General features: G+C 45.1%; 1 pseudogene; it reads left to right on the top strand.

Moving 5' to 3' along the window:
* Nucleotides 1-1,260: 1,260 nt before the first annotated feature.
* Nucleotides 1,261-16,928, top strand: part of LOC126066384 (potassium-transporting ATPase alpha chain 2-like) — a 33,056-nt pseudogene continuing 17,388 nt past the window's right edge.

Raw genomic sequence — 16,928 nt, forward strand, 5'->3', positions numbered from 1 at the left:
AGTGACCCCGCTCAGCCGCAAAATGCACGTGGTTTGGACCTCAGGGCCGGTTGGAGTAAGGAATTCAATCCAAATATGTGGGAAGGGGCCATAGGGTTCTAGGCTAGCTCAAATAGTACCTGGGAGATGCCAGTTCCAAAGATGACACTGGAGACCGAGTTTGGCAGCTAAATGGATGGAATAAGGTCTGAGAAGAGTTGCTCCAGTAGGCTTGTCCTGTCCCTGTTGATGAGGTTCATGAGCTCAGTGGGCATTCTCCTACCCCAGAAAGGATACAAGGGATGGATTTCTCAATAAACAAGGTAGGCGTGTGTTTACCGTGCTTGCTACAGACCACGTACAGCGCATTCACTTAACCTTGTAGCCTATAAGTAAAGTCTGACGCGCTCTCACGCGTGTGTCTCCTGGCAGCAAACCTCCGCTGGTGCGGTGCCGGTTCACTATGCCTCAAGAGTGAGAGTGCAGGGGGTTGGAGAGCAAGCACGATTTGGAGGCCCCCGCGTGGGACTTACCTCGGCTTCCCAGGGGTCTGTTGGTCGGTGGCCGTTGTCAAGGAGGGGACAGTTCATGGCAGAATTGGGGGGGGGGGAGGTGGCCAAACCTCCTCGTTGGTGCCAGTCACCGGCTCTGGCTGCACCGCCACCCTGTCGTCCCCTCTGTGCGGTGGGGTGAGAGTCAGGGGCCACGCCTCGTCTTCGGCGCCAGCGTCAGCCTCTTCGCAGTCCCACCCCTCCAGTCTGGTGCGCGGGCGAGTCTCGGGATGCGCGTGACATGGCGGGAGCTGTTCCCCACACCTTTCCCACCTCCAATGAGCCTGCGGGGGTTGGAGGTGGTGGTGGTCGGGGGGTTCCCGCCGCCTCCCGCCCTGGGCGGGGACCCCGCTTGTCCTACCTCTGCTCCTGCCCCGCTGCCCAGCGCTGTCCCCTTCTCTCTCTCTCCCCCACCTTCCCTCTTCGTTCCCCCCACCACGCCTGCGCTCCCCATGCCCACCCGTGACCACGCGTCATCCCGCCGTCGCCCAGTGCGCTACGTGGCGCAAAGCCTGAGCTGTGCGGGTGCTCAGAGGGACTGGGGCCTGTGCATAACGTCACCAGACCGGTGTCGGGGTGGGGAAGGGGAGGCGGTGGGAGGAGCTGGGGGTGGCCTGGCTACAGAGGGCGAGTTTTGGCTGCGCCAGCAGAGGCTTTCCCCATCATGAGAGGGCAGCGCCGCAGCCTCAAGTCCCGTGGGCGGCCTCAGCTGGAGCCCGAGTCGTGGTGACGGCGGACCCTAGCCCACCACCCTGTCCAGGTACCTGGATAGACCCGGCTTGGAGGTTTAAAGACCCTCGGGGGATCTCATATCCACTGCGATTCCGGGCCAGACTCCACCCACAGGTCATGGCGCCGCGCTGTGCCGGCAGGGTTCGGTGGCGCTAGGAGATGGAACCCAGCGGCCTGGTCAGTGCCACATGTCGTGGAACTCCTGCGCACCTCTGGGGTAAAAAAAAAAAAAAAGTAGGCTGCAAGATTAAGTGAATGGGCGGCACTTGGTATGCAGTAAGCACCAGTAAGCCTGTGGTCTCATACAATTAATTGTTTAAGGAAGCACATTACTCACAGGTGACATCGTTTATTTTATAAGCCAATCTATTATTTGGCTGGAGCGCTAGTAGCACAGTGGTTAAGGGCTCAGCTGCTAACCAAAAGGTGGGCAGTTCTAATCATCAGCCGCTCCTTGGAAACCCTATGGAGGCAGCTCTACTCTATTCTATAGGGTTGCTATGAGTCCAAATCGACTCGATGGCAACGAGTTTTTTGTTTTTAATAGGGTCACTATGAGTTGAAATTGACTCCACGGCAACAAGGTTTGTTTTTTTTCTGGTTTATTATTTGGCTGAAAAGTGTCCTGCAGAAAATAACTTCAATTCCAAGTTCAAAGGTTACTTTAGGGCAATAGTCCGGGGGTTCTTCTAGCCTCTATGGGTCTAATAGGTCTGGCAGGATACTTTCTTAGAAAGCAGTTGCTGCTGGGAATAGCATTTCTACCCTCTGATTATGTTGTTGTTGTTGTTATTGTTATTGCCCTCGAGTCAGTTCCTACTCATAGTGACCCTATGCACAACAGAATGAAACACTGCCCGGTCCTGAGCCATCCTTACAGTAGTGGCTATGCTTGAGTTCATTGTGGTAGCCACTGTGTCAATCTACCTCGCTGAGGGTCTTCCTCTTTTCCTCTGACCCTGTACTCTGCCAAGCATGATGTCCTTCTCCAGGGACTGATCCCTCCTGACGACATGTCCAAAGTATGTAAGACGCAGTCTCGCCATCCTTGCTTCTAAGGAGCATTCTGGTTGTACTTCTTCCAAGACAGATTTGTTCGTTCTTCTGGCAGTCCATGGTATATTCAATATTCTTCGGCAATGCCACAATTCAAAGGCGTCAATTCCTCTTCAGTCTTCTTTATTCATTGCCCAGCTTTCACATGCATATGATGCGGTTGAAAATACCATGGCTTGGGTCAGGCACACCTTAGTCTTCAGGGTGACATCTTTGCTCTTTAACACTTTAAAGAGGTCCTTTGCAGCAGATTTGCCCAATGCAATGCGTCTTTTGATTTCTTGACTGCTGCTTCCATGGCTGTTGATTGTGAATCCAAGTAAAACAAAATCCTTGACAACTTCAATCTTTTCTCCCTTTATCATAATGTTGCTCATTGGTCCATTTGTGAGGGTTTTTGTTTTCTTTATGTTGAGGTGCAATCCATATGGAAGGCTGTGGCCTTTGATCTTCATTAGTAAGTACTTCAAGCCCTCTTCACTTTCAGCAAGCAAGGTTATGTCATCTGCATAACATAGTTATGTCCAGTTTTTCTTCATATACTCCAGCTTCTCATATTACCTGCTCAGCACACAGATTGAATAGGTATGGTGAAAGAATACAACCCTGATACACAACTTTCCTGACTTTAAACCAATCAGTATCCCCTTGTTCTGTCCGAACAACTGCCTCTTGATCTATGTAAAGGTTCCTCATGAGTACAATTAAGTGTTCTGGAATTCCCATTCTTTGCAATGTTATCCATAATTTGTTATGATCCACACAGTCGAATGCCTTTGCATAGTCGATAAAACACACGTAAACATCCTTCTGGTTTCTCTGCTTTCAGCCAGGATCCATCTGATATCAGCAGTGATATCCCTGGTTCCACGTCCTCTTCTGAATCCAGCCTGAATTTCTGGCAGTTCCTTGTCGATATACTGCTGCAGCTATTTTTGAAAGATCTTCAGCAAAATTTTTGCTTGCATGTGATATTAATGATATTGTTCTATAATTTCCACATTCAGCTAGATCACCTTTCTTGGGAATACGCATAAATACGGATCTCTTCCAGTCATTTGGCCACAAAGCTGTCTTCCATATTTCTTGGCATAGACGAGTGAGCATCTCCAGCAATGCATCTGTTTGTTGAAATATCTCAATTTATTCCACCAACTCCTGGAGCCTTGTTTTTTGCCAATGCCTTCAGAGCAGCTTGGACTTCTTCCTTCAGTACCATCAGTTCCTGATCATATGCCACCTCTTGAAATGGTTGAATATCGACCAATTCTTTTTGGTATAATGACTCTGTGTATTCCTTCCATCTTCTTTTGATGTTTCCTGTGTTGTTTAATATTTCCCCCATAAAATCCTTCGCTATTGCAACTCGAGGCCTGAATTTTTTCTTCAGTTCTTTCAGCTTGAGAAACACTGAGCGTGTTCTTCCCTTTTGGTTTCCCATTTCCAGCTCTTTGCACATGTCATTATAATACTTTACTTTGTCTTCTTGAGCTGCCCTTTGAAATCTTCTGTTCAGTTCTTTTACTTCATCAATTCTTCATTTTGCTTTAGCTGCTCAGCGCTCTAAAAGTTTCAGAGTCTCCTCTGACATCCATCTTGGTCTTTTCTTTCTTTCCTGTCTTTTCAATGACCTCTTGCTTTCTTCATGGATGATGTCCTTGATGTCATTCCACAATTCGTCTGGTCTTTGGTCACTAGTGTTCAGTGCGTCAAATCTATTCTTCAGATGGTCTCTAAATTCAGGTGGGATGTACTCAAGGTCATATTTTGGCTCTCCTGGACTTGCTTCAGTTTCCACTTGAACTTGCATAGGAGCAATTGATGGTCTGTTCCACAGTCGGCCCCTGGCCTTGTTCTGACTGATGATATTGAGCTTTCCATCCTCTCTTTCCACAGATGGAGTCAATTTGATTTCTGTGATTATACATGTTTATAAATTCATTTATTTGGTAAGCAAATAGAGTTTTAAAACGAAAAGCAAGTGTCGACTTTCGGGAGAGCCTGGGTGTTAAGCTGCCAAGAAGCCCTTGGCTGGGGCCAGGACCTTGTCTGTTAGGATTGTGCTCAGCTGCCGGGGCCCTGTGTCCCGGTGCCTGCCGGTTGTGCGCCCAGGCTCAGAGCCCCTGCCCGGGGACGGGCGCTCCCAGCTCCTTGCCCCCAGCTCTCTGGGTCTCTTCCTTCCAGGGCCGCGTACCGTGGGCACTCCTGCCATCCACGCCAGGGCTGCAGCTGGCCTGGCAGGGGCGGGGCCACGTGGGTTTAAAAACTGTGGGCTATCTGGTTTTTGAGCATTCTCTGGCCTCACCATGGGTTATCTCCCCCACACTGGAGAGTGACCCTTCCTAGCCGCAAAACACCCATGGTTCGACTTCCAGGGCGGACTGGGGTAAAGAATTCAGTCCAAATGTGCAGGTTCTGGGCCAGCTCGAATAGCACCTGGGAGGCGCCTGTTCCGAAAATGGCTCTGAGGCCGGGGTCTGGGAGTTAAATGGGTGGAATGCACTCTGAGAAAAGTTGCGCCAGTAGTGTCACTCTGTCCCGGTTCATGAGCTCAGTGGGCATTCTCCTGCCCAGGAAAGGGGACCAGGGACGGATTCCCCAATAAACAAGGTAAGCACCCGCTTACCTTGGTTACCGGTGCATACCGCATACCAGGTGCTGCGCATTCACTTAATCTTGTAGCCTACAAGTAGATTCAGGCGCGCGCTCACAGGTGTATGTCCCAACCGCGACCCCCAGCCTGCTGCATGCCAGGCCCGCTGAGCCCCAGACAGTGAGAGACAGTGTGGATGCGGTCCGGTGGCGGCGGGGAGGGCCCTACCTTGGCTTCAGGCGAGTCCGTTTGTTGGGTGGTCCACAGCCATGGTCACGGAGAGGGCAGTCCACGGTGGAAGGGGGTGAGCCCCCTCCCTGCCAGTCAACCCCTCAGGCTGCACCACCTCATCGTCCGCTCCCAAGAGGTGGAGGAGGGGTAGGGGCCTGGGCCCTGTCTTCGGTGCCGGTGTCTTCCTCCACCTCCCCTTCCCCCTTGCTCACCGATTGACGCCCACAGCGAGTCGCGGGATGTGTGTGGCGCGGCTGGTCACTCTTTCCCATGCCTTCCGCACCTCCAGAGAGCCCGCAGAGATTGGGGTGGTGGTAGTGGTTCCGGGTTGCCCCCCACCTCCTGTCGCCCACCCTGGGCGGGGACCCCATTCTTCCTCTGTCTGCCCCTGCCTGGCCGTGGGGCCCCTTTCTCCCTCTTCTCCTTCCACTGACCTCCATGTCACAGTGGAGCCCTCCCCTGGGCCTCCCTCTTTCCACCCACTACCCGGTCTCCCGCAGTTGCCCCGCAACTTGTGGGTGCTCAGGGTTTGGGATTTTTGAAAGTATCTAATTCACTCTATTCTCCTTTTCATGAATTTCAGGATGACCACAAACTCAGCATTGAGGAATCAGAAAAGAAACAGAACAAACATCTTTACAGTAAGTCGTTGGGAACCAGGGATCAGGAAGAGAAGTCCCCTGACCATACAAGTAGAAAGGTTGTGTACTCAGCGTGTGTAGAAAAGTAGACATCACTTTAGGGTGAATGACCTATAGCAGCAACTTTGAGAACACCAGTGGTCCACATGCCTAGAATGTGGCAGAAGAGCTGGCCAACCTCAAGAAGCTGATGTGTCTAAGCCAAGTCCCTTTCACTGAGCTATCCACTTGGTCCTACACATCCTTTCACTGTGGCTGCAGAAAAGCTATGGTACACCCCAGAAAGATACTGATACTTTCCTGGCTGTCACAGTCAGAGGTTGCTCTTAATCCCTGTGTTGTGGTACATGCTGCTCTTATCAGAGAATGGGGGAAATCCGTGCTAAAAAGTGAGGATCAAGAGCAACAGCCTAGGACCCTGCTTGTTCCCACCTTCTCCTCCAAGAAGGGAGGCTCTCTCCAGGAGCACACTGGTGTGCTCATAGGCATTTCAGAAAGTACTGCTTTCTGCTGTGAATTCCAGTTCAAATGAAAATTCCAGTCTTGGTATCTTGATACCGTGAGGTTTGGATACTAAATGTGCAACAGAAATACCTACTATGTGCAGACCACTGGACTGAAGATGGAGAGATACAAAGAGGAACAAGATGATCTCTGACCTTAAGGAGTAAGCAGTTCTAAAGGGGAGGCAGATGTGTACAAGAATATTGTAACATCCACTGTATTCCACTTCAGTGACTAATGAAAGGTTTAGACAATATCCTAAGAGAATGATGAAGTCTGACTAGAGGGACTGGAGCAGGCTCCCTGAGTGATACCGTGTTTACACTGGGATTTAAGAGGATGATTAGAATTTAAAGTGGCAGAGTACCTAGGGAGCCAAAAAGAACAGAACACATTTGGACCCTGAGAGCAGTCTGGGGTCACTGGGACCTCGTGTGTGGAAAGGGAAGAAGTGACATAGAAATGAGGCCAGGGAAAAGGTAAACTGGGTGAAACTGTCAAGCACCTTCATATTAAACTAAGGAATAGAGACTCTTAAGTGTATAAGGGGCACAATTTCTAATGCGGAAGTGATTTGATGAGATTGGTTTTCAAAAGGCAGTTCTGGTAGAATTTTTTTTTTTTAAGCAGGAGATGGAAGGGGGAGATTTTAGAAGAATGGGACAATAATTTAGGACAGTGAGAATAAGACCTGAAACAGGACAGCAGCAGTAAGATGGGAAGCAAGGGGGCAGTTTGCAGAGATGTTAGTTAGCAGCGGAAATCTTAATCGCAGTTCCACCAGGGCTTCGTTAAAAACAAAAAAACTATTGCCATCTAGTTGATTCCAACTCATAGCGACCCTATAGGACAGAGTAGAACTGCCCCATAGAGTTTCTAAGAGGTGCCTGGTAGATTCGAACTGCTGACCTTTTGGTTAGCAGCCATAGCACTTAAACACTACACCACCAGGGCTCCATAAAAACCAAAACAAAACCAAACCCACTGTCCTTGAGTTGATTCCAACTCATAGCGACCCTGTAAGACAGAGTAGAACTGGCCCATAGAATTTCCAAAGAGTACCTGATGGATTCGAACTGCCGACCTTTTTGGTTAGCAGCCGTAGCTCTTAACCACTATGCCACCAGGGTTTCCAGGGCTCCACAGAGGACCCAAAAAAGAACAAGACATAGTCCTTGCCTTTAAGTAGCTCCTAATATTAAAAAATGTATGTACAAGACTTTCCAAATAGAAGATAGTTTATGGGGAAAAAATCCCATGATGGATAATGCAAGGTTTCAGAAGAGGATGAGCGAACCTTTGTGCACCCATGGGCAGCATGCAGCACCAGGGAAGGCTCTGGCAAGAAGTGCCTTTGTGTTTGGGCCTCGAAGGTTGGGTAGGATTTGTAACTGTTGAGATGAACAAGAACTCAGGGTGGATATGTGGAAAAGTAGAAAAGCACCTGGGTTGTGCTCTATAGAAAAGGATCCTTGGTGGCACAGTGGTGAAGTGCTCATTTACTAACTGAAAGGTTGGCGGTTCCAACCCACTAACTACTCATGGAAGAAAGGTATGGCAGTCTGCTTCTCTGAAGACTACAGCTTTGGAAATCCTATGGGGCAGTTCTACCCTGTCCTATAGGGTCGCTATGAGTCAGAATGCCTCGATGGCAACAGTAGTGCTATATATAAGTCCCAGAATAGGTGATATGTCTTTTCTGGATTTACTGCTTTACCCTTAAGCCTGGTGACTAGCTTCTGCATTTCGAAACTCCGTTAGCAGAAATGCATCTATCTCTAGATAAATCTCTAAGAAATTAAAATTCCTTAGCAGAGCATAGTGGCTAAGAGCTTGGACTCTGGAGCCAGATTACTGGAGTTGAATCTTGGCACCACCATTTACTACCTGGGTGACCTTGGGCAGGTTACTTAATCTCTATGTGCCTCAATTTCCACATCTGTAGCATAAGGATAACACCAGAGCCTTCCTCATAGAGTTATTTTGAGGAGTAAATGAATAAATATGTGCAGAGCACTTTAAATCATGCCTGGGTCATATTAAGCATTAAACATTCTTTAAAGGTGGGGGAGAGGGGGAATTGAGGCAATTGTCCACTTGCCTCAGGACCGTCTTTAGGCTGGCGCATTAGCACCTAACCAAACCTGCAGAAATCTGATCCAACCCCCTGAGGGAGAAGAACTAATTCCTGTTTTGTTTTTGCCTGTCCTTTGCAGGGTCTCTCCAGTGCAAGAGCTGCAGAGCTCCTGACTCGGTATGGGTCCAATGCCCTCAACCCTCCCAAGGGGACCCCGGAGATTATAAAGTTCCTCAAGCAGATGGTGGGGGGCTTCTCCATCCTCCTGTGGGTCGGAGCCATCCTGTGCTGGATTGCATATGGGATTCACTATTCCAACTATCCATCCTCATCCCTAGACAACATAAGGCCCTGGTTGATCCCCCACAAGGCTCTGCTGACTTGGAAATAGGGGAGAACAAAACCATGAATTTAGGCCGTAGTGGGCAGAGCGCTGGACCGGAGTCAGGTGACTGCCACCGAGCACTGCATGGGCTGTAGAAAATGAATCACTGTCCCATGTGTAAAACAGAATTATATCTGACTTCCTAATGTCTCAGAGGCAGTGTGGACATGACTTAAAAAAATAAAATGAGAAAGCAAAGCACCATGAGTCCCTGAGGAAAAAAATTCTATGCCCATATGAAGTGTTTTTTGAGATCTTTCTCCTCAAACCTAATTCTCTCCTTTAATCAGGGAGAGCTTCTATGCGTGTTGAGAACTGGGTAGCAAAACTTCAAAGCTGAATTGGCCCACATTATGCTAAGAGAAAGACGCCAGACACAAAAGAGTGAAATATCCAGAAAAGGGAAATCTGTAGGGACAGTGAGCAGATCAGTGGTTATTTGGGGCGGGTGATAGGACAGGGGGGTTGAATGCAAACAAGCACGAGTGAGTGAGCTTTTTGGGGTGATGGAAATGTTCAAAGGCCTGTTTGTAGTGATGGTTCTGCAACTCTGTAAATTCGCTTAAAAACTAAAAAAAAGATAATCCTGAAATAAATAAATTGAATTGCACATTTAAAACAGCTACATTTTATGGCATGTAAATTATATCGTAACAAATGCCATGTTTCTCACCTTTCCATGGAGAGATCTAGCCCTAGGGTCTGGCTCATTACTATCATTCGTTTTACTGATTAACCCCTCTCCTCATCACTCTTTTTTTTTCATCACTCAGTTGTATTTGGGTGCCGTGCTTGTCCTGGTTGTTATTTTAACAGGCACATTTGCTTATTACCGAGAGGCAAAAAGCACCAACATCATGGCCAGCTTCAGTAAAATGATTCCTCACGTGAGTAGCAGCCATCTTTCTTTTACTCTCTGCAGTACTTTCATATGAAGAAGCATCAGCTAATGAAAAAAGCGGGGTTTTGGTGGCAGAGCATCTTTGCTCAAGCCCTGGCCCCATCACTTGCTGTCTGAGAAACCCTGAGCAATTTACCTGCATTCTTTGAGTCCCATTTCCTCACAGCGTTTTGAGATGATCAAATGCAAATGAAGTAAGAGACAGGAAAATGCTTTGTCAAGAATAAAGTGGAACAGAAGCATTAGTCACTGCACCACATCTTCTACTGCTCTGAAGGATTTGTAAACCATTCAGACAACATCATTATATGGGTGACTGAGGGAGTAAGCTGTAGAAGTTCAGGGCATATTCACTGGCAGCCAAGGAGATCAACCTAAGATTCTTTCTCTGGGACCATTTTGCTCCCATTCCTGAGCTCAGTATAAGTTGCCCAGATGCTGTCAGTGTGGGACACCAGCGCTTCCCTCTTCACACAGGACTTCTGCTGTGTATCGTCTAGGGAGTCCATGCACCACTGTTGACACACAACAGTAGAACTGGGTTGTCCTTAGGCCAAAGAACTGCCAGCCAGAAGGAAAGATAGTGGATGCAAAGCACACCTCCTTCCTTGCTAAAAAGCAGGAGATCCACCTCATTAGAGTTTTCCCTACTTTAGCAAGATCATTGAACCCTTCAGAAAGAATACCTTCAGTGCTCTTCCTGCACATGACAGCCAGTGTCATTCATCCTTAATTGTCACTCCCTTTCCATCAGGCCTGTGTCTCTGGCTTTGCTATATCTACCTACAGCAATATTTTCTGGTTCCAAGAGTATCTCTATGAGCTCCTCCTCAAGAAAAACTAGTTCTGGGGGTCTTCAGACCCCAGGTGAAAGTCTTTCATTTTATTTTATGCTATTCTTATTGTTGTTGTTAGGTGCCATCAAGTCAGTTCTGACTCATAGTGACCCTATGCACAACAGAACAAAACACTACCCGGACCTGTGCCATCCTTACAACCGTTGTTATGCTTGAGCCCATTGTTGCAACCACTGTGTCAATCCACCTCGTTGAGGGTCTTCCTCTTTTCTGCTGACCCTGTACTTTGCCAAGCATGATGGTCCTTCTCCAGGGACTGATCTCTCCTGACAACATGTCCAAAGTATGTAAGACGCAGTTTCTCCATCCTTGCTTCTAGGGAGCATTTTGGTTGTACTTCTTCCAAGACAGATTTGTTCATTCTTCTGGCAGTCTATGGTATATTCAGTATTTTTCGCCAACACCACAATTCAAAGGCATCAGTTCTTCTTTGGTCATCCTTATTCATTGTCCAGCTTTCACATGCATAGGATGGGATTGAAAATTCCATAGCTTGGGTCAGGCACACCTTAGTCTTCAAGGTGACATCTTTGCTCTTCAACACTTTAAAGAGGTCCTTTACAGCAGATTTACCCAATGCAATGTGTCTTTTGATTTCTTGACTTCTGCTTCCATGGTTGTTGATTGTGGATCCAAGTAAAATGAAATCCTTGACAACTTCAATCTTTTCCCTGTTTATCATGATGTTGCTCATTAGTCCAGTTGTGAGGATTTTTGTTTTCTTTATTTTGAGGTGCAATCCATACTGAAGGCTGTGGTCTTTGATCTTCATTAATAAGTGCTTCAAGTCCTTTTCACTTTGAGCAAGCAAGGTTGTGTCATCTGCATAACACAGGTTGTTAATGAGTCTTCCTCCAAACCTGATGCTCAGTTCTTCTTCATATAGTCCAGCTTCTCGGATTATTTGTATAGCATACAGATCGAATAGGTATGGTGAAAGAATACAACCCTGGCGCACACCTTTCCTGACTTTGAACCAGTCAATATTCCCTTGTTCTGTCTGAACAACTGCCACTTGATCTATGTAAAGGTTCCTCATGAGCACAATTAAGTGTTCTAGAATTCCCATTCTTTGCAATGTTATCCATAATTTGTTATGATCCACACAGTCCAATGCCTTTGCCTCGTTTTTCGCCAATGCCTTCACAGCAGCTTGGACTTCTTCCTTCAGTACCATCGGTTCCTGATCATATGCCACCTCTTGAAATGGTTGAACATCAGCTAATTCTTTTTGGCATAATGACTTTGTGTATTCCTTCCATCTTCTTTTGATGCTTCCTGTGTCATTTAATATTTTCCCCCATAGAATCCTTCACTATTGCAACTCGAGGCTTGAATTTTTTCATCCATTCTTTCAGCTTGAGAAACACCAAGTATGTTCTTCCCTTTTGGTTTTCTATTTCCAGCTCTTGGCACATGTCATTATAGTACTTTACTTTGTAACTGGTTAGCATTCTATTGGCTTTACTGATTTAGTATAACTGAAGCAGGAAGCCTAACTTTGAACGTTTTTCAGAATTTCTTCTAGGTGGATAACTCTTCTCTCGCTGGGGAATCTGAAACCCGGTCTTGATCCTGTGACTTCACTGATGACAGTCCCCTGGAAGCAAAGAACACTGGCTTCTATTCTACGTCCTGTCTGGAGGGTAAGTCCAGCTGGCTCTAAGCGCCAGACACACTTCTTCCTCCTTAGGCCTTATGTTTTTGCTTTTTTACTCTCTTGCTACAAAGATTTTCTCAGAGAAAACCTGAAATTGAAAAGCCTAGAGAACTGATTTTTGTCTTTTAATGTAATGTACTAATTGATCATGTAAACCACCAAAGAGAGGACTACAAAGCAGATTGTGTTGCTCTCCTAGCCAAGGACCCCTGGAATAGAATGTCTGCTTTCCCTGACATGGTCATCAACACGGGTTACTGCACAGCATTGGATGAATTGCCTCACTGGCTTCAGGAGTTGGAAATGAAAAGACATTCATTGCCATTGAGATTGAGCATTTTGTTCATGTTGTGGCAGGAGCGGCCATCTCTATTGGCATTATTTTCTTCTTTATCACAGTGTCCGTGAAGAATCCTGTCGTGGACACCTTCATCTTCCTCATTGGCACCATGGAAGTCAATGTGCCTGATGGCCTCCTGGCCATTGTCACCTCAAGTCCATGCTCTTAGGTAGCCACCAACTCTTTCTATACCCTGATTTTGTTAACACATAACCTCCACGCTACGCAAGCCCCCACAAGCAAACTACAAGACTCCTCTACCTTTAGAGTGAAACTCCTGCCCTATCATGGCCAACAATGGAACATTCTGAATAAATTGTTTCTTAGAGGGACAAAAGGAATTGTGATATTTTTAGTATTAGAATGTGTTGTCCTTGAAAACTTTACATTTTCATTTTCAGGAGATCTGCCTGTAATCATGCAAGTTACTTTGTTCTTTAAGATCTAGATAAGATAGATATATTTTTTGATATATTTTGATTTTTTTTTTTTCCAGGAGCCTAATACCTTCTCCCCACAATTCTTTTAAAAAAAAATTCCGTGGCAATTTCAACTTAGGAACTTAGGTACAGTCTTCAAGCCACATTATTTGCCTCAATTCTCTTCTGTCTCATGGCAGCAAAAACTGAAATTCCTTCCATTTTCTTCTGCAAAGCAATTCAGTTCTTTTCTGTCCCTACCTCAAATTTATTTCCTAAGAGGACATGGAACCAGGGATATCATTTCTGATGTCAGATGGATCCTGGCTGAAAGCAGAGAAAACCAGAAAGATGTTTACCTGTGTTTTATTGACTATGCAAAGGCATTCGACTATGTGGATCATAACAAATTATTTATAACATTGCGAAGAATGGGAATTTCACAGGAGCCTGTACATAGACCAAGAGGCAGTCATTCGAATGTAACAAGGGGATACTGCATGGTTTAAAGTCAGGAAAGGTGTGTGTCAGTGTTGTATCCTTTTGCCATACTTATTCATCCTGTATGCTGAGCAAATAATCTGAGAAGCCGGACTGTATGAAGAACAGGGCATCAGGATTGGAGGAAGACCCATTAATAACCTGCATTATTCAGACAGTGAGTAATGATTCACTGAAAGTGAAGAGGACTTGAAGCACTTATTGATGAAGATCAAAGACCACAGCCTTCAGTATGGATTACACGTCATCGTAAAGAAAACAAAAATCCTCATAACTGGACCAATAAGCAACATCATGATAAATGGAGGAAAGATTGAAGTTGTCAAGGATTTCATTTCACTTCGATCCACAATCAATGCCATGGAAGCAGCAGTCAAGAAATCAAAAGAGGCTATTGTACTGGGCAAATCTGCTGCAAAAGACTTCTTTAAAGTTTATTAAAAAGAAAAGATATCACCTTGAAGACTGAGGCGTGCCTGACCCAACCCATGATGTTTTCAGTCGCCCCAGAGGTATGCAAAAGCTGGGCAATGAGTAAGGAAGACCAAAGAAGAATTGACGCCTTTGAATTCTGGTGTTGGTGAAGAAAATTGAATATACCATGGACTGCCAAAAGAGTGAGCAAATCTGTCTTGGAAGAAGTATAGCCAGAATGCTCCTTAGAAGCAAGGATGGTGAGACTACATCTTACATACTTTGGACATGTTATCAGGAGGGATCAGCCCATGGTAAAGGAGAGGGTCAGAGAAAGCAATTGTGAGGATGGAGCAGGACCAGGCAGTGTTTTTGTTTTGTTGTACATAGGGTCACTATGAGTCGGAACTGATTTGAGGGCACCTAACAACAACAATAACCCCAAATTTAGCTTTAGATCTCCCTTTGTAAGGGTCCACCTAATTAAATCCTTAGTCAAAAGCTACCTCTTCCCTAGTCTCTGCTGTGAAAGCTATGTCAGTGGAGGGAGGAAAGGATTCATATTTCTAGTTATCTGTAAAGGTGACCTACATAATCATTGATCTGATATTGCCCTGCTCAAAGACAGAAGAATATTTTGAACTCCAGATCTCTTCTGACTCCATGAGATTATATTTGAAGAAACTGGAGCCAAAAGAACCTTGTGATATCCGGGAGTTTAGAAGAGAGAACTAAGAGTCTTTAAAATATGCAGCTTTGAAAATGAAACACAAATACTTCTTGATTCCCTAAAGCAACAAGCGAGTCCTTTAGAATAACCTCCTTGGCATGTACCAGTGAAAATCTCCCTCACACATTCATCTTGACAAAGGACGTAGCAGATGGATGGGCAAAGCTTACTTCATAATTATGCGTGACTACACATAGGTCATAGCGGAAACCCTGGTGGTGTAGTGGTTAAGTGCTACAGCTGCTAACCAAAGGGTCACCAGTTCAAGTCCTCCAGGTGCTCTTGGAAACTCTACAGGGCAGTTCTACTCTGTCCTTTAGGATCGCTGTGAGTCAGAATTGAGTTGGCGGCACTGGGTTTTGGTTATAGGTCGTAGCAACCTGGCCATTCTTTGCCACCTGTGGGTCCCTCAGGATTATTTTCCTTAAAAGATGAAAGGACAAAAAAGGTCTTTAAAAGAAAAGAAAAAGAAGAATTTTGGTATATAAGACTTATAAACCGCTAAGTCTGTTTTGCTATATCTGTAATTATATCTCTGTTTTAAAATTAGTATAGCTCTCTGCTAAAATTCAGTCATAGCTAAGCTTAGCTATTTATATGTCATTGAAACTGAGTTTAAAGTAGTTATTTTTCTACCTGTGCTTTTTAACAATTTTATTTACTATGTTGTTGTTAATGACGTGGATGGAGTAAAGCTTTCGGGACCTTCATTTGCTGATGTGGCATGACTCAAAATGAGAAGAAACAGCTGCAAATATCCATTAATAATCGGAACCTGGGGTGTACAAAGCATAAATCTAGGAAAACTGAAAATCGTCAAAAACAAAACAGAATGCATGAACATCGATATCCTAGGCATTAGTGAGCTGAAATGGACTGCTATTGGCCATTTTGAATCAGACGATCATATAGTCTATTATGCTGGGAACAACAACTTGAAGAGGAATGGTGTTGCATTCATCATCAAAAAGAACATTTCAAGATATATCCTGAAGTACAATGCTGCCAGTGATAGGATACTATCCATACGCCTACAAGGAAGACCAGTTAATATGACTATTATTCAAATATATGCACCAACCACTAGGGCCAAAAATGAAGAAATAGAAGATTTTTATCAGCTGCTTCAGTCTGAAATTGATCGAACATGAAATCAAGATGCATTGATAATTACTGGTGATTTTAATGCAAAAGTTGGAAACAAAGAAGAAGGATCAGTAGTTGGAAAATATGGCCTTGGTGATAGAAACAATGCCGGAGATCGAATGATAGAATTTTGCAAGACCAACGACTTCTTCATTGCAAATATCTTCTTTCACCAACATAAATGGCGACTCTACACATGGACCTCACCAGATGGGACACACAGAAATCAAACTGACTACATCTGTGGAAAGAGACAATGGAAAAGCTCAATATCATCAGTCAGAACAAGGCCAGGGGCCGACTATGGAACGGACCATCAGTTGCTCGTATGCAAATTCAAGCTGAAACTGGAGAAAATCAGAGCAAGTCCAAGAGAGCCAAAATATGACCTTGAGTATATCCCATCTGAATTTAGAGACCATCTGAAGAATAGATTTGATGCATTGAACACTAGTGACTGAAGACCAGACGATTTGTGGAATGACATCAAGAACATCATCCATGAAGAAAGAGGTCACTGAAAAGACAGGAAAGAAAGAGAAGACCAAGATGGATGTCGGAGGACACTCTGAAACTTTTTCTCTAACATCAAGCAGCTAAAACAAAAGGAAGAATTGATGAAGTAAAAGAACTGAACAAAGGATTTCAAAGGGCATCTCGAGAAGACAAAGTATTATAATGACATGTGCAAAGAGCTGGAAATGGAAAACCAAAAGGGAAGAACACACTCCGTGTTCCTCAAGCTGAAAGGACTGAAGAAAAAATTCAAGCCTCGAATTGGAATAGTGAAGGATTCTATGGGGGGAAATATTAAATGACGCAGGAAGCATCAAAAGAAGATGGAATGAATACAGAGTCATTATACCAAAAAGAATTAGTTGATGTTCAACCATTTCAAGAGGTAGCAAATGATCAGGAACCGACGGTACTGAAGAAAGAAGTCCAAGCTGCTCTGAAGGCATTGGTGAAAAACAAGTCTCCAGGAATTGACGGAATATCAATTGAGATGTTTCAACAAACGGATGCAGCACTGGAGGTGCTCACTCATCTATGCCAAGAAATATGGAAGACAGCTTCCTGGCCAACTGACTGGAAGAGATCCATATTTATGCCTATTCCCAAGAAAGGTAATCCAAATGAATGTGGAAATTGTAGAACAATATCATTAATATCACACGCAGGCAAAATTTTGCTGAAGATCATTCAAAAAC

This window comes from Elephas maximus, chromosome 23 (assembly GCF_024166365.1).
Source record: "Elephas maximus indicus isolate mEleMax1 chromosome 23, mEleMax1 primary haplotype, whole genome shotgun sequence".
Classification (NCBI taxonomy): Eukaryota; Metazoa; Chordata; class Mammalia; order Proboscidea; family Elephantidae; genus Elephas; species Elephas maximus.